The following is a 22,489-nucleotide window of genomic DNA, read 5'->3' on the forward strand; positions in this document are numbered from 1 at the left end:
TGCGACGTGTGTTGCAGAGATTTCAGGCTGGTAGACCTGACTCTTGTCCACCTGACAGACTGTTTGTTCCTGATAAGTGGACCAGCAGAGTCATTTCCGAGGTTCATTCCTCGGTGTTGGCAGGGCATCCGGGAATTTTTGGCACCAGAGATCTGGTGGCTAGGTCCTTTTGGTGGCCTTCCTTGTCACGGGATGTGCGGTCGTTTGTGCAGTCCTGTGGGACTTGTGCTCGAGCTAAGCCTTGCTGTTCGCGTGCCAGCGGGTTGCTCTTGCCCTTGCCTGTCCCGAAGAGGCCTTGGACACACATTTCCATGGATTTCATTTCAGATCTCCCGGTGTCTCAGGGCATGTCTGTCATCTGGGTGGTATGTGATCGCTTTTCTAAGATGGTCCATTTGGTACCTTTGCCTAAGCTGCCTTCCTCTTCCGATCTGGTTCCTGTGTTCTTTCAGAATGTGGTTCGTTTACACGGCATTCCTGAGAATATTGTGTCTGACAGAGGATCCCAGTTTGTTTCCAGGTTCTGGCGATCCTTTTGGGCTAGGATGGGCATTGAGTTGTCGTTTTCGTCTGCCTTTCATCCTCAGACTAATGGACAAACGGAGCGAACTAATCAGACTCTGGAGGCTTATTTGAGGTGTTTTGTTTCTGCGGATCAGGATGATTGGGTGACCTTCTTGCCGTTGGCTGAGTTTGCCCTTAATAATCGGGCTAGTTCCCCTACATTGGTTTCGCCATTTTTCTGCAACTCTGGTTTCCATCCTCGTTTTTCCTCGGGACATGTGGAGCCTTCTGACTGTCCTGGGGTAGATTCTGTGGTGGATAGGTTGCAGCAGATCTGGAATCATGTGGTGGACAACTTAAAGTTGTCACAAGAGAAGGCTCAGCGTTTTGCCAACCGCCGCCGCGGTGTGGGTCCCCGACTTCGTGTTGGGGATTTTGTATGGCTGTCTTCTCGATTTGTTCCTATGAAGGTCTCCTCTCCTAAGTTTAAGCCTCGCTTCATCGGTCCTTACAAGATATTGGAAATCCTTAATCCTGTGTCCTTTCGCTTGGATCTTCCGGTGTCGTTTGCCATTCACAACGTGTTCCATAGGTCTTTGTTGCGGCGGTACGTTGTACCTGTGGTTCCTTCTGTTGAGCCTCCTGCTCCGGTGTTGGTTGAGGGCGAGTTGGAGTACGTGGTGGAGAAGATCTTGGATTCTCGTCTCTCCAGGCGGAGGCTTCAGTATCTGGTCAAGTGGAAGGGCTATGGTCAGGAGGATAATTCCTGGGTGGTTGCCTCTGATGTGCATGCGGCCGATTTAGTTCGTGCCTTTCACGCTGCTCATCCTGATCGCCCTGGTGGTCTTGGTGAGGGTTCGGTGACCCCTCCTTAAGAGGGGGGTACTGTTGTGAATTGACTTTTTGGCTCCCTCTTGTGGTCACTAGTGGTATGACTCTGGGATTGTCTTTCTTCAGTTTGGAACTCACCTGGGTCGTTAGTCCAGGGGTGTCGCTATATTAACTTCCTGGATCCTTAGTCCAGTGCCTGGCATCATTGTAATCAGATCCTTCTGTTGCTCCTGTCTGCTGGTCCTGGCTCTTGCAAAATTAAGCTAAGTCCTGCTTCTTTGTTTTTTGAGTTATTTACTTGCTCCTATTTTTGTCCAGCTTGTACTAAATGTGATTTCTGACCTTGCTGGAAGCTCTAGGGGGCTGGTGTTCTCCCCCCGGCCGTTAGTCAGTTCGGGGGTTCTTGAATATCCAGCGTGGATATTTTAATAGGGTTTTTGCTGACCATATAAGTCATCTTACTATATTCTGCTATTAGCTAGTGGGCCTCTCTTTGCTAAATACCTAGCTCATGCTTATGTTTGTCTTTTCCTCTTACCTCACCGTTATTATTTGTTGGGGGCTTGTATCCAACTTTTGGGGTCTTTTCTCTGGAGGCAAGAAAGGTCTTTCTTTTCCCTTCTAGGGTTAGTTAGTTCTCCGGCTGGCGCGAGACGTCTAGAACCAACGTAGGCACGTTCCCCGGCTGCTTCTATTTGTGGTGCTAGGATTAGATATATGGTCAGCCCAGTTACCACTGCCCTATGAGCTGGTTTTTTGTGTTTGCAGACTTGGTATTTATTCCTGAGACCCTCTGCCATTGGGGTCATAACAGGGAAGGAAGAAAGAGGAGAAAAAAAACAAAAAAACTCAGAACTCCTTTTCTTTTAATCCCACTTCTGCAATGCATTAACTATTCATAGGCCTGGCATACTGTTATGATCCCAATGGCAAAGGATCTCAGAGATTACAGCAAAGTCTGCAAACATAAATACCAGCTCATAGGGACGTGGTAACTAGGCTGACCATATACCTGATCCTAGCACAAACACTAACAGTAGCCGGGGAACGTGCCTACGTTGATCCTAGACGTCTCGCGCCAGCCGGAGAACTAACTAACCCTATAAGGGAAAATAAGACCTCTCTTGCCTCCAGAGAAAAGACCCCAAAGTAATACAAGCCCCCAACAAATAATAACGGTGAGGTAAGAAGAAAAGACAAACGTAAGAATGAACTAGATTTTAGCAAAGAGAGGCCCACTGACTAATAGCAGAATATAGTAAGATGACTTATATGGTCAGCAAAAACCCTGCAAAATATCCACGCTGAATATCCAAGAACCCCCAAACCGACTAACGGTGTGGGGGGAGAATATCAGCCCCCTAGAGCTTCCAGCGATATCAGGAATCACATTTTGTACAAGCTGGACAAAAATATAAACAATGCAAATGATCAAAAATAAGAAAGCAGGACTTAGCTTATCTTGCAAAGAACCAGGACCTAAAGACAGGAGCAAACAGAAATGAACTGATTACAACGATGCCAGGCACTGGACTGAGAATCCAGGAAGTTTAAATAGCAACACCCCAGGCCTAACGAAGCAGGTGAGTACCAACCTGGTAAAAGACAATCCAAGTGCCAAATCACTAGTGACCACAAGAGGGAGCCAAGGAGTATAGTTCACAACAGCAACCGCTGAATCTGCTTTATTGTCTTTACGCAAGGCAAAACCTTGTGTTATTGAGTATGCTACTGAATTCAGGAGATTAGCGGTAGATACCAATTGGGACAGTTACGCACAATTGCCTATTTTTAAAAGGGGTCTGTCTAGTATTGTAAAAGATGAACTAGCTCGCTCTGAGTCACCACAAGAGCTAGAGACATTTATACAGCATTGTGTGCGCATTGACATTCGCCTTACTGAGCGTAGGCAGGAGAAGTTTGCTGCATATAACCGTATTTCTAACTTTTCCCTTCCTTCCAAAGAGCCTGCAGGTAAAACATCTCGGGAGGTGGAGGAGGTGCCCATGCAAATTGATTCCGTTCAGAGGCGCGAGATCAATGAGCGCCGGGAGCATCGCCCTCGTGAAAGTCTATGTTTCTACGGCGGCCAGTCTGACCACTTCTTGATCAATTGTCCTAAGTGTCCTAGATGGCCTAACAAGGTGCTAGCAGCAGTAGGGGAGTATGACAACTGTGATGATGAATCTGACATCTCTGAATGTAGCCTGCCTTTAAACGCTGTATTCCATTCACTTTCTATGACTTCACCCCCCAAGGAGCTTAAGGAAAAGAACTCTTACTGTTCTCTCCCTATTAAGATCCTGTGTTCAGGACAGTGGATTTCCAGTGCAGCTATGATTGACTCTGGTGCAGGTGGCAATTTCATGGATATCGCATTTGCCAAGGAACATGGTATTGAAATTCAGCAAAGAGCCTCTCCAATTACCATGGAAACAGTGGATGGGTCACCTTTAATCTCTGGGCCTGTGGATCAGGAGACCGTACCCCTTGAAATGTTGTTGGAGCCTAATCATCAGGAGCAACTTTCTTTCTTGCTAATTTCTTCTCATTTTCCTGTGATTTTAGGCATTTCTTGGTTGCGTTCTCAGAACCCAATTATCAACTGGGAGACCAAGGAGATTATCTTTCCAACAAGGAGCAACTCAGCGTTAACAGAAGCTGTCCCTGAGTCCACGGCTACGGAACCACATGTACAGGTATTTTCTTTACCTCCAGCATATAAAGAGTTCTCTGACATCTGTGACAAGAAGAATGCAGATCAGCTTCCTCCACACAGGCATTATGACTGTCCCATTGAGTTGCTTCCTGGGGCAGCTATTCCTTTTGGTAACGTATACCCTTTGGCAGCACCTGAGCTTCAAGCCTTAAAGGCGTATATTGCTGAAAATCTTGCCAAAGGCTTCATACGTCTTTCTTCCTCACCAGCAGGGGCACCTATCTTTTTTGTAAAGAAGGATGGGACCCTGAGACCCTGTGTTGACTATCGGGAACTCAATAAGGTAACCGTACGAAACCATTACCCTTTGCCTGTGATTCCTGAATTACTGGAAAGAGTCCGCCATGCTAAGGTGTTCTCTAAACTGGATCTTCGTGGGGCTTATAATTTGGTGCGGATGAGTGGAAGACAGCATTCAGATGTCGGTATGGACACTTTGAATATCTTGTGATGCCCTTCGGGCTTTGTAACGCCGCTGCAACGTTTCAACACCTTGCTAATGACATTTTCAGAGATTTGTTGGACCAGTTTGTAGTGATCTATTTGGACTATATACTAATCTTTTCTGACTCTCTACAGGAACATGAAGAACATGTCAAAACTGTTTTAAGACGTCTGAAAGAGAACCATCTGTATATTAAGCTGGAGAAATGCGAGTTCCATCGTTCTGAGATACAGTTCTTAGGTTATATCATCTCTCCCCAGGGGCTGAATATGGAATCTGGTAAGATTCACGCTATCCTTGACTGGCCGGTACCCAAGAACGTTAAGGAGGTCCAATGTTTTATTGGTTTTGCAAATTTCTACAGATGCTTCATTCGAAATTTTTCTGATATTGTCCGTCCCATTACTTCCTTGACAAAGAAGGAAAAGCCCTTTAAGTGGTCATCACAGGCTGAAGAAGCTTTTGATCGGCTTAAGATCTGTTTCACATCAGCACCTCTGTTGATACACCCAGATCCAACACTTTCTTTCATTGTGGAGGTGAACGCTTCTGATAATGCTTTGGGGGCTATTCTCTCCCAAAGAACTGGAGAGAAGGGTCTGCTACATCCTTGTGCTTTCTTTTCCCGTAGACTAACCTCAGCAGAGAAGAATTACGACGTGGGAGAAAAGGAATTGCTGGCTATTATTGCGGCTTTCAAAGACCGGAGGCATCATCTGCAAGGAGCTGCACAACAGATCATAGTGCTAACTGACCATCGCAATTTAGAGTTCCTTAGATCCGCTAGATGTCTTTCTCCTCGTCCGGCTCGTTGGAACTTATTTTTAAATCAATTTAACTTTGTTATCTCGTACCGACCAGGTTCTCGTAATGGAAAGGCTGATGCTTTATCCCGACTCCATGCTGCAGATTCCGTACCTGGAGCTCCGTCCAAGACCATTCTATCTGATGCCAATTTCATCGGAGTTATCCACGATCAGAACTTGTGGAAGGAGTGCAGGGAGGCCTATGACGGTGATGTATTTCTGGCCAACCCACCTGTGGATATTAATCTTGTCTTTAAGGGTGGCATGTAGTTCAGAGATCGACGTATCTATGTCCCGGAGGTCGTCCGTCTGCAGATCCTCAAGTTGGTACATGACTCTAAGTTGGCTGGTCACAGGGGGGTACAGAAGACACAAGAGTTCCTGAGCCGATTCTTCTGGTGGCCAACTTGCCTGAAGGATACCAAGGACTATGTTCTCTCTTGCTAGGTATGTGCTCGTTACAAGACTCCTCATGTGGCACCTATGGGTCTTCTACAACCACTACCTGTTCCGTCCCGCCCTTGGGGGTCTATATCAATGGACTTTATTGTGGAGCTGCCTACATCGTGGGGCATGAATACAATCATGGTGGTAGTTGATCGCCTGACTAAAGCTGCTCATTTAGTTCCGTGCACCAGCCTCCCCTCAGCTAAAGATACAGTGAACTTGGTTATACAGAATGTCTTTCGGTTGCATGGGGTTCCGGATGAGATCATCTCTGACCGTGGAGTGCAGTTCACTTCAAGATTCTGGAAGGGGTTTTGCTCTGCACTCAATATTAATGTCTGTCTCTCTTCCGCTTACCATCCCCAGACAAATGGTCAGACTGAGCGTACCAACCAGATGCTGGAACAATATCTAAGATGCTATGTCAGCCATCTCCAGGATGATTGGTTGGAGTTGCTGCCGTTAGCCGAATTTTCATATAATAATTCTCAGAACGCCTCCACTAAATTTACACCTTTCTTTGCCAATCTGGGTTATCATCCATGTATCTTATCTAGGTGTCCAATTAATTCTCCGGTTCCGGCAGTGGAGGAAAGGCTGACTGCGATGAGGCAAAATCTGGAGGTTCTGAAGGAATCCCTGACCACAGCTCAAGAACGTTATAAGAGATCGACTGATAGATTCCGTAAACCTGCACCCATGTTCAAGGTAGGAGATTCCGTGTGGTTAGCAACTAAGAATCTGAAGTTAAACGTTCCTTCACAAAAACTTGGACAGAAATTCATTGGCCCTTTCAAGATCAACGTTATTGTGAGCTCTGTGGCCTGCCAGCTGAAGCTGCCTAGGACTATGAAGGTACACCTAGTTTTTCATGTATCTTTACTAAAGCCTGTATCTCCTAATACCTTCCCGGGATGTGTTGTGCCACCTCCGCAGCCTGTGGTGATTGATGGGCAAGAATAATTTGTGGTGGAGGAAATTGTTGTTTCCAGGATTCGCAGGAATCGGCTCCAATATCTGATAAGATGGCAGGGATATCCCCCTGAAGGAAGACTCTTGGGAACCTGTGGAAAACATCAATGCCCAACAGAAGATTTCTCATTTTCATCAGAGATTCCCTGAGAAACCAAGTCCAGGATCGACCTGAGGCCGCTTCTAAGGAGGGAGTAATGTCAGGACTCTGAACATTTTTTATTACCTTTTTGTGCATTACTGCCCTTTTCCAAGATGGCGTCTTTGGTCTCATGTGCACTGTCTTCCTGCTATAAAACTCCACCCCAGCCTTCAGTCTGTGCTAGAGTATTCTGCCTTGCATACAGCTCCTGACCTCTGGCACTCCCTGGCTATATACCTGCTCCTGTGAACCTGTGGGATTATCCTGCTACTCTGCTCTGAGTTCCTGCTGCATACACCAGTTCCAGTAATCCTCCTTCATCTGCTGCTCGTGTTTGCTTCCATCTTCATTTGCTGGACATGTAAGCTGTTTCTGCTCTGCAAGAACCTGAGACTATTACCCAGACCTCCCTGGTTGAGCTAAGATATTATTTGAACTGCCTTATAAGCATATCTATCTGTGTTTTGGACTAAACAAGGACTTATTCTTGTCAAGTATCCTCAAGAATAATTGTGCTTCATAGACTTTCTGCGTGATTGCATTTTCCTCTGAAGTTTCCTATAGACTGCTGAGCTGCATTTGATATTTGCACCAAGTGTTGTGGACTTGGGTTTCTCTCTGCACCTGTTTGAATCACCGTGTGATAATATAGACTTTACCACTTATAAAACTGTGTCCTGCAGTTGTCTTGTTCCACGCAAAGAGTCTCCTGAGTTATCCCCTATAATTATTACACCTACAGCCTGCACTGACCCCGCTGCCTCCTCACCACTACTGGAGCTACCACCTCACCAACACCGGAGCTCCTGCAACCCTCAACCTATTGTCTCCTTCCCCACCATCCTCTAGAATGTAAGCCTGCAAGGGCAGGGTCCTCGTCCCTCTGTATCATTCTGTAATAGTTAGTTTGTTTACTGTAAGTGATATCTGTAACTTGTATGTAACCCATTCTCATGTACAGCACCATGGAATCAATGGTGCTATATAAATAATAATAATAATCCTAGATGCACCCAGTGACATTGCTGCTGACATTGTGAAAAATGAAAGGATGAGATCTGGGACGTCACCGCTGATGGAAGGATGTGACAGGGGCTGTCATACTCCTCTGCCCCCGAAAAAAACGTCTGCACGAAGTGTAGTAAGATATTTGGTTTTATTGTATTTTCTTACTGTCACGCTGCTGCAATGCAGGTAGGTGCAGGCTCCACTAGATGGCAGTAGAGTGGAAGCAGGACTGAACCAAAACAGAGCTGGCCTGCAGTGCAGCAGTGAGCCTACCACAGGTGTCAGCAGAATAGTAAAACAAGTCGGTTTAAATCTTAGACTGTAGCACAGTACCAAAGGAATAAGCAAACTCACGGTCAGAGACAAGCCAGAGAGTCAGTAATGGTCAGGAGCTGATAAGCCAAAAGACAGAAGCAGGTCAGGATACAAGCCAAGTCAAAACCAGGGAGTCAGCACACTAAAGGGAAACACGGAGTCAAGACGGGAATAGGGGAAAACAGAGACACGGGTTCAGACAGCAAACGCAGCAGGACCAATCAGAGTCAGGTACAGCAACATTAGGCAAAAACTATAACTGATATCGCCTGCCGGAAGCAGCGGCGATAAATAGCCAACCTGAACCCCGATAGAGGCTGAGAAAGGTTACCTCTTGAAGGGAATACAGAACTCAAACCCCGGTCTTGATCATTACACTTACCAGTGTAAAATGTAAAGTGCATGGAACCTCAAAAGCCATTAATGTAAGCGGTTCTTCGGATGTATGGCAATTAATGTATAATGGTATTAATGTGTAGTGTATAGGGAGGGTATAGAGATAGGTTTAGGACATAAGCTACAACATAGGGCTTATAGTTTAGATTGGGAAAGGGAAATCTTCAGTGGTGGATATACTAGTTATAGGAAGTGAAATACAGGGTTAGATATAAAATTAATATAAAAATATAAAAAGGGAGCACTCCCTGGTTATACTAGATTGGGAGATAAAGTTTTAGAAAGAGATAAAGGGTAGAGGGCACAATAAGTAAGTATTGTCCAGGCATTAAGAGAAAGTCAGTGACTGTCTTCAGAAGACATTCCTGTAATGTCCGGGGTCTACTTCCCGAAAAAGGCACGAGGACAAGTGCATTATTCCCTTCCAACAAGTGGGAGCTGGACGGGAAATGTGCAAGGGAGACATGGCTGGTCTCGTGAATACTGTGGTACGGGGCGGAGTATGACAGGGGTGATGGAGTCAGTAAGAGAAGGGATAGCTCAGGCTGAATATGCGGAGAACACGGAAACATACTGCACTGTAACAGCGACTGAACTCAGGCTGTTCAGTAATGCTAAACTGGTTGTTAAGAAGTGAGCATCCCCATACCTCCCAACCATCCCGGATACAGCGGGACTGTCCTGATTTTGACAGTCAGCCCCGCGATCCCGGTCGGGACATTAGTTGTCCCGCAGTGGTTGGGAGGTGTGCTGCAATATCAGGCGGTCACTGCGGTCAGCCTCTTCCCTGCACCCGCAGAGCTGCCTGAGCACAGCACAGCACATATTGGCTGCTTCGTGGCCACAGGACCTGTGATGAGGTCGCAGGGGGGAGGAGTCAGGGGGTCACATGATCGGAACCTTGTGGATTGCAGGACTCGGCTTGCTGGTTGCCAACTTGCCATGCTGCCTGCTGGATGAGGTAAGCTGCCGTGTGTGGGGTCAGGAGGTGTACAGTGTGGATGTAGCGGAGCCGTGTGTGTATGAGGTGTATGGAGCAGAGTGCGTGTGTGTACGAGGTGTACGGAGCGGAGCCATGTGTGTACGAGGTGTATGGAGCGGACCCGTGTGTGTACAAGGTGTACGGAGCGGAGCCGTGTGTGTACGAGGTGTATGGAGCGGAGCTAAATGTGTATGAGGTGTACGGAGTGGAGCCGCGTGTGTACGAGGTGTATGGAGTGGAGCGCATGTGTACGGAGCGCAGCCACGTGTGTACGAGGTGTACGGAGCGGAGCCGTGTGTGTACAAGGTGTACGGAGCGGAGCCGAGCCGTGTCTGTACGAGGTGTACGGAGCGGAGCTGTGTGTGTATGAGGTGTATGGAGCGGAGCTAAATGTGTACGAGGTGTATGGAGCGGAGCGCATGTGTACGGAGCGCAGCCGTGTGTGTAGGAGTAGCTATGTGTGGCCATTATACAGTACGAAGTATCATGTGTGGTCATTATAAAGTATGGAGCATCATGTGCGGTCATTATACAGTATGGAGCGGTCATTATACAGTATGGAGCATCATGTGTGGTCATTATACAGCATGGAGCATCATGTGTGGCCATTATACAGTATGGAGCATCATGTGTGGCCATTATACAGTATGGAGCATCATGTGCGGCCATTATACAGTATGGAGCATCATGTGCGGGCCATTATACAGTATGGAGCATCATGTGCGGGCATTATACAGTATGGAGCATCATGTGCAGTCATTATACAGTATGGAGCATCATGTGCGGCCATTATACAGTATGGAGCATCATGTGTGGCCATTATACAGTATTGAGCATCATGTGTGGCCATTATACAGTATGGAGCATCATGTGGGGCCATTATACAGTATGGAGCATCATGTGTGGCCATTATACAGTATGGAGCATCATGTGTGACCATTATACAGTATGGAGCACTATGTGGCCATATTTTTTTGTTTATAATTATTCTTTATGAAACAGTGTGATCAGCAGTGCTAAATGGGTGTGGTTGGGATGTGGATATGGGTGTGGCTAGTTATGAATGGGTGTGGTCAGAGGCGTGGCCTAGAATTTGACGCGGCGCGCCGCAAACTTTGTCCCTCTTTCCCATCTTCAAAAGTTGGGAGGTATGGCATCCTGTCTCCAAAATACAAAGACTCCACCATTAAAGGGGGTTTCTGCTACTCAGAAGTTTCCTCTAATTCTATATACCCCAGTGTAAATTGTCAGGAACTCACTCCGGCACCGTTTCAACGATGTCGGTGACATTTCTGTTAGGCCCTGGGCGACATTTTCCACTTTAAAAGGAACCTGTCACCCCCCCCAGTCACCCCCCCCCCCCTGCGCGGCCGCTCTGCCTCTGAATCCCAGCCCCGCAGTGACTTATGATTTATTCACATTGCGGGGCTGGGAATCACAGGCAGGGCGGCCACGCAGGTGCAGTCAGCTGGGCTGCATATGAGGAAAGACGGCCAGCGCTCACTGCGCCTGCACCAGGCAGGGGAAAAGAGCACAAGCGCCGGCTACTTTTGAAAACAGCGGTGAGGAGGAGGCAGCGCCCGGCGCCAAGAAGATGTGAGTGACAGCTGTGTGCTGTCTGAAGCAGGGGGGAAACGCCTACTTGACTGAGGACCAGGTATTTCAGACAAATTATAAAACTGATTATTTCTCAAGTTACAGCACCCAGAACTTAAAGAGCCACCTTGTCAGAATGCAGCATTACTGCTGCACAAGGTGGCTCTTTTAGTTTGAGACGACTGGGGGGGGTGGTGACAGGTTCCCTTTAATACTGCAGTGCAGCCAATCAGCGGCCGTTATTGGGCTGTAGTTCTCAAAATTCCTTAGGATGGAGGAAGGTCGTCTGAAGGAAGTGTGAGCGAAGCAGCCTGTGAGCGGCCGCGGGTTTGCTGCAGTGCTGACATGGCGTATCGTCACGCGAGGCCTGGGATACCGAAGACAACATTGCTGGAACGGCACTGGTGTTGGGGACGATTATTTGTATTTTACACCTGGGAACATAGTATTTAAGAAGGGTTTATCCGAGTAGTGGACAACCCCTCTAATTATAGAGAAACAGATATCAGTAATTTCACTGCCCTGAATCCAAGACTACGATTCCTGATACTTCTCGCCTTGAGGACGGTGTCTAGGCTGCTGTGGTACCTCGTTCATCCTAAGGCCCCTTTCACACATCAGTTTTTTGCCATCAGTCACAATCCGTTAGCTCAACGGATCGACGGATCTGTCGCAGATTGTGAAAAACTGAAGCGATGGATCCGTTTTTTCAACGGATCTGACTAGGGGGGCTGGCTAATTGGATCCGAAAAAATCAGAGCATGCTCAGTTAAAAAAAAAACAGAATCCGTCACCGGATTCCATCATTTGACGGATCCGGCTCCATAGGCTTCCATTCTAGCAAACGACGGACGTCGACGGATCCGTCGCTGTTTGTTTTTTTGACGCATACAAAAATGTTACTTTATCCGTTGTCTCCGGCCGCCGGACAAACAATTTTCGACGGATCCGGTGAACGACAGATGAAACGTGAGGCCATCCGTCGCTAATACAAGTCTATGAGAATCCGTTTTTTCCAAAATTCAACGGATTGCGACTGATTAAAAAAAAACTGATGTGTGAAAGAGGCCTAAGACTATAGTCTGACGTAATGGCCAATCTGCAGCTCCTACCTCGAGGCTGAGAACCAACCACCACATGCAGTCATGAGTACATTCTGTTACGCACCTGTCCCTCATCTGTGCCTTGCTTCCCTCACCCCAGTCCGATAAAGTCTGTTGTACTCCACGTCGGGCTTTAAAGATGGCACGGCGTGATCCCATGTACTGTAATTATGTGCCTGGGCCTATATAAGGCTTACCAAGTCACACACCTCTCTTGGTATTAAGACTTCAGTGTTACTAAGATTTTTAGTTTGTTTGTGCACAGGTACATATCTGCCTGCAGATTCACGGACCTCAGCTACCTGTCTGCCTGCAGATTCAAGGACCGCAGCAGCTACCTGCCTGGATGCAGCATCTAGGACCTCAGGCCAGGACCTCAGCTACCTGTTTGCCTGTGGCTTCAAGGACCTCAGCTACCTATCTGCCTGCAGCTTCCAGGATCTTGGCTACCTGTCTGCCTGCGACTTCCAGGATCTCATCTACCTACCTGGAGCTTCCAGGATCTCAAGCTACCTATCTGCCTTTAACTTCCAGGAACTGAGCTACATATCTGCCTAGCCTAGATGCAGCTTCCAAGACCTCAACTACCTGTCTGTCTTCAGATTAAAGGATGTTGTGCAGGATAGTTTGTGGATTAAGTCCGCGCTGCTGTAAGAGGGTGGTGCTGTTATGGACAGTAAGGAACACGCTGTCACTTAAAGAGGCTGCACCCCCTTGTCTGGCATGATGGAATGTTCTGCTTCTCCCCTGCAATAGTCAGAGTAATGAACTAGTCTGACTCTGTGCTGAGTGCAGGTGTGGAGCTGGAGCAGCGTGTGTGTGCTGAGGCTGCTGCAGAGAGGCCTTTTTGTGCTGATAGCTGAAAGAGAGAAAAATTGTGTCCTGATATAGCTGCAAGAGAGCCACGAAGATACAGAGAAAGGTATTTACAGTTACCAGGAGCATCCCTAGGATCCAGAAGCAAGGAGAAGATCACGCATACAGGTCATACATTTGAAGGGCTAGAGGTAATCATGTAAGAGGGTGGTGCTGTTATGGACAGTAAGGAACACGCTGTCACTTTAAGAGACTGCACCCCCTTGTCTGGCATGATGGAATGTTCTGCTTCTCCCCTGCAATAGTTGGTGTGATGAACTAGTCTGTGCAGAGTGCAGGTGTGGACCTGGAGCAGCGTGTGTTAGCTGAGGCTGCTGCAGAGAGGACTTTTTGTGCTGATAGCAGAAAGAGAGAAGAACTGTGTCCTGATATAGCTGCAAGAGAGCCACGAAGATACAGAGAAAGGGATTTACAGTTACCAGGAGCATCCCTAGGATCCAGAAGCAAGGAGAAGACCACGCTTCACAGAGCTGACAGAAAGCCGTGCGCACCACCATATTAGACTGCTGGGGGCCCCCCTGGGACTGGATCTGATTCTCCAACATCACCGTGAGTTTGTTCCTGTTTGGTGCACCTGTTAGGGCCTAGTGTAGGCTTCAATAGTCAGTACACGGGAGCCGTGTGGCCTGCTTAATAAAGGCCAGGGAGGTTATATGTAGAGTAGCATCATCACTTGTTTATTGTTTACATTTGCTTGTTAGACATATTTTGAGTCTGTAACAGTTGGAGCACCGGGCTATTTTACGGGAAAGATAATGTTTATAACTCTTGTAAATTGTCTTTTGCCATTGCATACCCGTTTGCATCTTCCACATTCACTTCGTTCCTTGCCTCCCAATAAATCTACCCTTTGTTGTTTACACCTCATCTTGTGTCAGTAGTCTTCCTGAACCATGGTGGTCCCCCGGCCATCGCTTCACTGCCACAATAATACAGATTCAAATGTAATTAAAAGCTCTGGTGCTTTATTGAAAGCGTTTCAAGGTCTATCTGACCTCTTCATCAGGAAAATACCACAAAGACAACATCAGATTAAAGGACGTCAGCTACCTGCCTCCCAGCAAATTCAGGAACCTCAACTACCTGTCTGCCTACGGCTTCAAGGACCTCAGCTACTTATCTGCTTGCGGCTTCTAGGATGCCAGCTACCTATCTGCTTGTAGCTTCCAGGATTTCAGCTACTTGTTTCCTCATAGCTTCTAGAATCTCTGCTACCTGTCTGCTCGTAGCTTCCAGATCTCAGCTACCTGTCTGCCTGCAGCTTCCAGGATCTCAGCTACCGGTCTGCCTGTGGCTTCCAGGATCTCAGCTACCTCTCTGCTTGCAGCTTCCAGTACTTCAGCTTCCTGTCTGCCTGTGTCTTCCTTATGTCAGCTACCTGTCTGCCTGTGGCTTCCAGTGCCTCAACTATCAGTCTGCCTTTGGCTTCCAGGATCGCAACTACCTGTCTGCCTGCAAATTCCAGGATTTCATCTACCTACGTGCCTGTAGCTTCCAGGATCTCAAACTACCTATCTCCCTATAACTTCCAGAAACTCAGCTACCTCTGTCTAGCCTGGATGCAGCTTTCAGGACCTCAGCTACCAGTCTGCAGATTTAAGGACGTCAGCTACCTGCTTCTCTGCAGGTTCAGGGATTTCAGTTACCTGTCTGAATACGGCTTCAAGGACCTTAGCTACCCTTCTGACTGTAGCTTCCCATACCTCAGCTACCTATTTGCTCGTAGCGTCCAGGATCTCAGTTACCGGTCTGCCTGTGGCTTCCAGGATCTCAGCTACCTGTCTGCCTGTGGCTTCCAGGATCTCCGCTGTCTGCCTGCGACTTCCAGGATCTCAGCTACCTGTCTGCCTGCGGCTTCCAGGATCTCAGCTACCTGTCTGCCTGCGGCTTCCAGGATCTCAGCTACCTGTCTGCCTGCAGCTTCCAGGATATCAGCTACCTGTCTGCCTGAAGTTTCCAGGATGTCGGCTACCTGTCTGCCTGCAGCTTCCAGGATCTCAGCAACATTTCTGCTCGTAGCTTCCAGGATCTCAGCTACCTATCTGCTCATATTTTTCAGGATCTCAGCTACCTGTCTTCCTGCAGCTTCCAGGATCTCAGCTACCTGTCTGCTCGCAGCTTCCAGGACCTCAGCTATCGGTGTGCCTTCAGCTTCCAGGATCTCAGCTACCTGCCTGCCTTCAGCTTCCAGGATCTCAACTACCTGTCTACCTGCAGCTTCCAGGATCTCAGCTACCTGTCTGCCTGTGGCTTCCATATCTCAGCTACATGTCTGCCTGCAGCTTCTAGTGCCTCAGCTATCTGTGTCCTGTGTGCACACCTGGACTTTGGGCTTGGAGGATACACTTCACCAGGTGAGTCTAACCCCTTCACCATTCCTTGGTATAAAAGTGGGTCTGTTTGTGATATACAGAGGGCATCAGGTAAGAGTTGCACCAACGGTAGCAGATTGAACATCTGGTCTTCTACATGGAGAACTACCAACCTGCGATGTGTGCGGCTGCCGAGCCGTGCTAGCCTTACAACCCGTGCACATTGCACTGATGAGAGATTAAACAACAGGAACCTGGCACGACAATCCGATCATCTCCACAATGGAGATGAGAGTAACCTGACCTCAATAACAAGCATGAAAGGGGTAATTTAGCTGTTACACTGCCAGCGCTGGCGAGCCGGACGTCATCGTATCCACTTACACTCGGCCCGTGAAATTAGTGCACAACGGATCAGACTGGATCTAGTGAATGTCCTGATTTCACGCATTAGGTAAGAATGACGACCTGGGAAACACATTCTGCTCCACCTGCCGACATGAAAAGCAGCTGGAGATAGACAGTGGAATGAAATATTAATTTCGCCAATTGCTCAATTATGCCGTTGTCTCCAGAAATGTGTTCTTCTCTTGGAGAATGGTAGACAGGACCTGACAGCTTTATTTATGGCTTATCTTGTCTTAAAAAATAAGAAGTAGAAGGGCTGGTGGCATTAAGGGATCCCCAAGCCATGCAAAAGGCTCAACAGAAATCAGCCATTACCGGGCACAACATCAGAGGAGATCCAGGAAGGAGATCCAGGGATGAGGTTGCAATCTCCCATCATCACAGGATCCTATGGAGAAATACTGCTCTCAAATCCTGGACAGGAAGAACTTTCATAGGAACAGCATAAAGCTTAATGATCAGATGATGAAAAGTTCTGTTAATTTCTACAGAATAACAACCTCCAAGATCTCTGCTTGCAGTCAGTGAGAGAACATTCCTGTAACCAACCGAGGGCTAAACCTCTGTACAGTCTGGTATAATGCACACAGCGATGTCAGTACAGGGATAATGCACACAGTGATGTCTCAGCACAAGGATAATGCACATAGTGATGTCACTGTACAGGGATAATGCACACAGTGATGTCACAGTACAGGGATAATGCACACAGTGATGTCAGTACAGGGATAATGCACACAGTAATGTCACAGTACAGGGATAATGCACACAGCGATGTCAGTACAGGGATAATGTACACAGTGATGTCACAGTACAGGGATAATGCACACAGTGATGTCATAGTCCTGGTCACCATGTCTGAGTATGTTCCCCATCTTCTTCGTTGATCACCCCTCTCTCTATGTATATTAGATCCTGTCTGTGACCCCAGATGAGACCCCTCGCCGTCCTCTTCTCACAGCCTCTTCCCAGTCACCATCTTGCCCGTAGACGTTTTGGTTTGATATTTTTAAGCTCTTGTCGCTTCAGTTCATATGTAATAAGCAGAAATAGTTCGGTTGAACTCTGGCACCACCGCGGCTCCCGGCATCGCAGAAATAGACCGGTTTGATTAATTTTTGTTTTGGAGCAATAACTGCAGAGCAGCAGAGCATCACGCAGATTTACTGCCGTTTTATCTCCATGAACATTCCCGGCAGAATGCCACATTGCCATCGAAAGGAAGAGGCAACGAGCCTATGCTTTGCAGGAGGCAATAATCCTCACACCACTGCTATAAGGTCAGAAGGCTCTTCTGGATGGAATACACAGCGGCCATGAGACTGCCCCTGGAGTGGGGTATATATTGATCACCCCTTTAAAGACTTTCCAGGAGCGTTTAACCCTTTCTACGCAGAAAACCTTTACTGAGCTTCATTTCTCCCCAGCCTCTGCTCGTCACCAGATAATCAGCTCTCAGTCTAAGCAAAGTCTGAGAAAATGAGGCTTAGAATGCGCAACCTCCAATCTGAGCAATCCCATCCGCGAGTAGAAATGTCGGCGTCACACGATTGTTCCTTGCCACGTTCTCATGTTTAGTATTTGGTCATTATTTTACATCAATATTTGTAAACATGGTCGGATTGGCCCAGCGGGATACTGGTGCATTCCGTGGTGGGCCCCGGGTCCCTGGCTGGTCCCTGATCAGGACGTAGAGGGGGCCTGCTGGTTTCTACTGAATATGCATCCAAGGACCATACCTGTTCTACATACAGTATAATGCACCATACAAAATAATGGGAACCACATGGTGCTCCGTACAGTATAATGGCCCCATATAGTGCTTCATACAGTATAATATACCCAAATAGTGCTCCATACAGTATAATAGCCCCACATAGTGCACTGTACAGAATAATGGGTCCCACATACTTCATACAGTATCATGGGCACCACATGGTGTTCCATACAGTATAATGGGCCCCACATGGTGCTCCATATAGTATAATAGCCCCACATAGTGCACCGTACAGAATAATGGGTCCCACATACTTCTCCATACAGTATAATGGGCCCCACATGGTGCTCCATACAATGTAATGGCCCAACATATTGCTTCATACAGTATTATTATAGTGCCATTAATTCCATACTTGCATATAGTTCAGGGTCAATTCACCCTGTGGGCCCCAGACATTCCAGTCTGACCCTCTTTGTAAACAAAAATCAGGAGTGGAACAATTAGAGAAAAGTATAATAGAAACACGTCACCGCTTCTGTATTATCACCCACTCCTTAGGGCTCACTCACACTTGCATATAAATTGGACTAGTGGAATCCAATTAAAAAATCAGATTGCACCAGGAACAAGGAGGCATTGCAGCTGTAGGGCTGATCCCAGACTAGCAGGAAGAACAGAAAGACAAAAGCCCCACCCTCACTTCCTGTAGAAATACAAAAGCCCCACTCCCACATCCTGTAGAAAGACAAAAGCCCCACTCCCACTTCCTGTAGGACAAAAGCCCCACCCCTACTTCTTGTAGAAAGACAATATCCATGCCCCCACATCCTGTAGACAGACAATAGCCCCACTCCCAGTTCCTGAAAAAAGAACAGCCACGCCCCATTTCCTGTAGAAAGGCAATAGCCCCACCCTCACTTCCTGTATAAGGTCAATAGCACCGCCCCCACTTCCAGTAGAAGTACAATAGTCCCACCCCCACTTTCTGTAGAAGTACAATAACCTCGCCCCCACGTCCTGTAGAAGGACAACAGTCCTGTCCCTACTTCCTATAGAAGGACAATAGTCCCGCCCCCACTTCCTTTAGAAGGACAATAGTTCCACCTCCACTTCCTGTAGGACTATAGTCCCGCCCCCACTTCCTGTAGAAGGACAATAGTCCCACCTCCACTTTTTGTAGAAGTACAATAACCCTGCCCCCACTTACTGTAGAAGGACAATAGCTTTGACCCCACTTCCTATAGAAGGACAATAGTCCCGCCCCCACTTCCTTTAGAAGGACAACTGTTCCACCCCCACTTCCTGTAGAAGGACAATAGTCCCACCTCCACTTTTTGTAGGAGTACAATAACCTCACCTTCACTTCCTGTAGGACAACAGTCCCGTCCTCACTTCCTTTAGAAGGACAATAGTTCCACCCCCACTTCCTGTAGGACAATAGTCCCACCTCCACTTTTTGTAGACGTACAATAACCCTGCCCCCACTTATAATAATAATAATAATCTTTATTTATATAGCGCCAACATATTCCGCAGCACTTTACAATTAAGCGGGGACTTATACAGACAAATTCAATACAAGTTAAGACAGACAAATTCAATACAAGTTAAGACAATTTAAACAGTGACATTAGGAGTGAGGTCCCTGCTCGCGAGCTTACAATCTACAAGGAAATGGGGGGACACAATAGGTGCAAAGTGCTTGTTATTTCAGGTCTGGCAATTATAATACATAGGGATTTTCATACAAAGCTGCATGATCCGGTCATCAGCCCGTGTTTAAGTGCAATAGTCAAGTATCAAGTGCAGTTATCATGTGCATGGAGGGTGTGGAGACAGATGAATAGTAGGGTGCAGATTCAGAGTGATATTTGGAAGGAGGGAACAGGGCAAAGATAGTTTACTGAGTAGTTGATGTGGTAGGCTTGTTTGAAGAGATGGGTTCTTAGAGCGCGCTTGAATAGGTCGGGGCTAGGTATCAGTCTGATCGTCTGGGGAAGTGCATTCCAGAGAGCTGGCGCAGCACGAGAGAAGTCTTGTAGACGGAGGTGCGAGGTTCGGATTACGGGGGATGTTAGCCTTAGGTCGTTTGTAGAACGGAGGGCACGTGTAGGGCGATAGACAGAGATGAGAGAGGAGATATAAGGCGGTGCAGAACTGTGGAGGGCTTTGTGGGTGAGAGAGATGAGTTTATACTGGACCCTGTAGCGAATGGGTAGCCAGTGTAATGACTGGCACAAGATGGAGGCATCGGTGAAGCGGCTGGACAGAAATATGACCCCGGCTGCCGCATTCAAGATGGATTGGAGAGGAGAAAGTTTGGTAAGAGGGAGACCGATCAGAAGAGAGTTGCAGTAGTCCAGACGAGAATGAATAAGAGCGACAGTAAGAGTCTTAGCAGTTTCAAAGGTGAGAAAAGGTCGGATTCTGGAGATGTTTTTAAGATGCAGGTGACAAGAGCGAGTGAGTGATCGGATATAGGGAGTAAAGGAAAGTTCGGTGTCGAATATGACCCCAAGACAGCGGGCATGCTGCTTGGGAGTTATGGTTGAACCCTCCAGGGTAATTTCGATGTTGGGTAGAGAGAGGTTAGTAGAAGGGAGAAACACAAGAAGTTCCGTTTTGGAGAGATTTAGTTTCAGATAGAGGGAGGACATGATGTTAGAGACAGCAGACAGACAATCCTTGGTATTTTGAATTAGGGTAGGGGTGATGACAGGGGAAGAAGTGTATAATTGGGTGTCATCAGCATAGAGATGATACTCTACCCACTTACTGTAGAATGACAACAGTCCCGCCCCCACTTCCTATAGAAGGACAATAGTCCTGCCCCACTTCCTTTAGAAGGACAATAGTTCCACCCCCACTTCCTGTAGAAGGACAATAGTCCCGCCCCCACTTCCTGTAGAAGGACAATAGTCCCACCTCCACTTTTTGTAGAAGTACAATAACCTCGCCCCCACTTACTGTAGAATGACAACAGTCCCACCCCCACTTCCTTTAAAAGGACAATAGTTCCACCACCCCCACTTCCTGTAGAAGGACAATAGTCCTGCCCCCACTTCCTGTAGAAGGACAATAGTTCCACCCCCACTTCCTGTACAAGGACAACAGTCCTGCCCCCACTTCCTGTAGAAGGACAATAGTCCCGCCCCCACTTCCTGTAGAAGGACAATAGTCCTGCCCCCACTTCCTGTAGGACAATAGTCCCACCTCCACTTTTTGTAGAAGTACAACAGTCCCGCCCCCACTTCCTTTAGGACAATAGTTCCACCCCCACTTCCTGTAGAAGGACAATTGTCCCGCCCCCACTTCCTGTAGAAGGACAATAGTCCCGCTCCCACCTCCTATAGAAGGACAAAAGTCCCGCCCCACTTCCTTTAGAAGGACAATAGTTCCACCCCCACTTCCTGTACAAGGGACAACAGTACTGCCCCCACTTCTTGTAGAAGGACAATAGTCCCACCTCCACTTTTTGTAGAAGTACAATAACCTCGCCCCCACTTTCTGTAGAAAGACAACAGTCCCGCCCCCACTTCCTTTAGAAGGACAATAGTTCCACCCCCACTTCCTGTAGAATGACAATAGTCCCGCCCCCACTTCCTGTAGAAGGACAATAGTCTCACCTCCACTTTTTGTAGAAGTACAATAACCACGCCCACACTTCCTGTAGAAGGACAACAGTCCCGCCCCCACTTCCTTTAGAAGGACAATAGTTCCACCCCCACTTCCTGTAGAAGGACAATAGTCCAGCCCCCACTTCCTGTAGAAGGACAATAGTCCCACCTCCACTTTTTGTAGAAGTACAATAACCCTGCCCCCACTTACTGTAGAAGGACAATAGCTTTGACCCCACTTACTGTAGGACAATAGCCTTGACCCCACTTACTGTAGAAGAACTATAGCCTTGACCCCACTTACTGTAGGACAATAGCTTTGACCCCATTTACTGTAGGACTATAGCCTTGACCCCACTTACTGTAGGACAATAGCCTTAACCCCACTTACTGTAGAAGGACTATAGCCTTGACCCCACTTACTGCAGGACAAAAGCTTTGACCCCACTTACTGTAGGACTATAGCCTTGACCCCACTTACTGTAGAATGACTATAGCCTTGACCCCACCTACTGTAGAAGGACAATAGCTTTGACCCCACTTACTGTAGAGGGCCTATAGCCTTGACCCCACGTACTGTAGAAGGACAATAGCTTTGACCCCACTTACTGTAGAAGGACTATAGCCTTGACCCCACTTACTGTAGAAGGACTATAGCCTTGACCCCACTTACTGTAGAAGGACAATAGTTTTGACCCCACTTACTGTAGAGGGCCTATAGCCTTGACCCCACGTACTGTAGAAGGACAATAGCTTTGAACCCACTTACTGTAGAAGGACTATAGCCTTGACCCCACTTTCTGTAGGACAATAGCTTTGATCCCACTTACTGTAGAAGGACTATAGCCCTGCCCCCATTTACTGTGATCTGACTCCCAGTCTCTGCTGCTGGGGAAGGTGCAGATTACACCGTACAGTAGGCAGCGCACAGCTGTTACACAGGAAAGAGACCCCTAGTGGCTGGCAATTGGGAGAGACTTTTAATGGGGTAAATTTTTAAATAGATATTTATCCTATGATCATGATCTAACGTTATCCTTAGGTACAAGGAGCAATTACTTTAATTTCCTATTTTACTGAAGCTGTAGACACTGATCCCATCCAGGGCTGCTGCGCCGCCGTCAGCTGTGCATCTAGTGATGGATACTGGGACTTCAGTCCTGGTCCTGCGCACACGTGTCCCGGCCATGATGTCGCCCCTGCTCCTCCCATCTGTCACTCATTCCTGTGTTTCTGTCTTGTGTGATATTTCCTGTGCACACTGAGCTCAGAATAAATCAATTTACACTC

This window comes from Ranitomeya variabilis, chromosome 4 (genome assembly GCF_051348905.1).
Source record: "Ranitomeya variabilis isolate aRanVar5 chromosome 4, aRanVar5.hap1, whole genome shotgun sequence".
NCBI classification, from domain to species: domain Eukaryota; kingdom Metazoa; phylum Chordata; class Amphibia; order Anura; family Dendrobatidae; genus Ranitomeya; species Ranitomeya variabilis.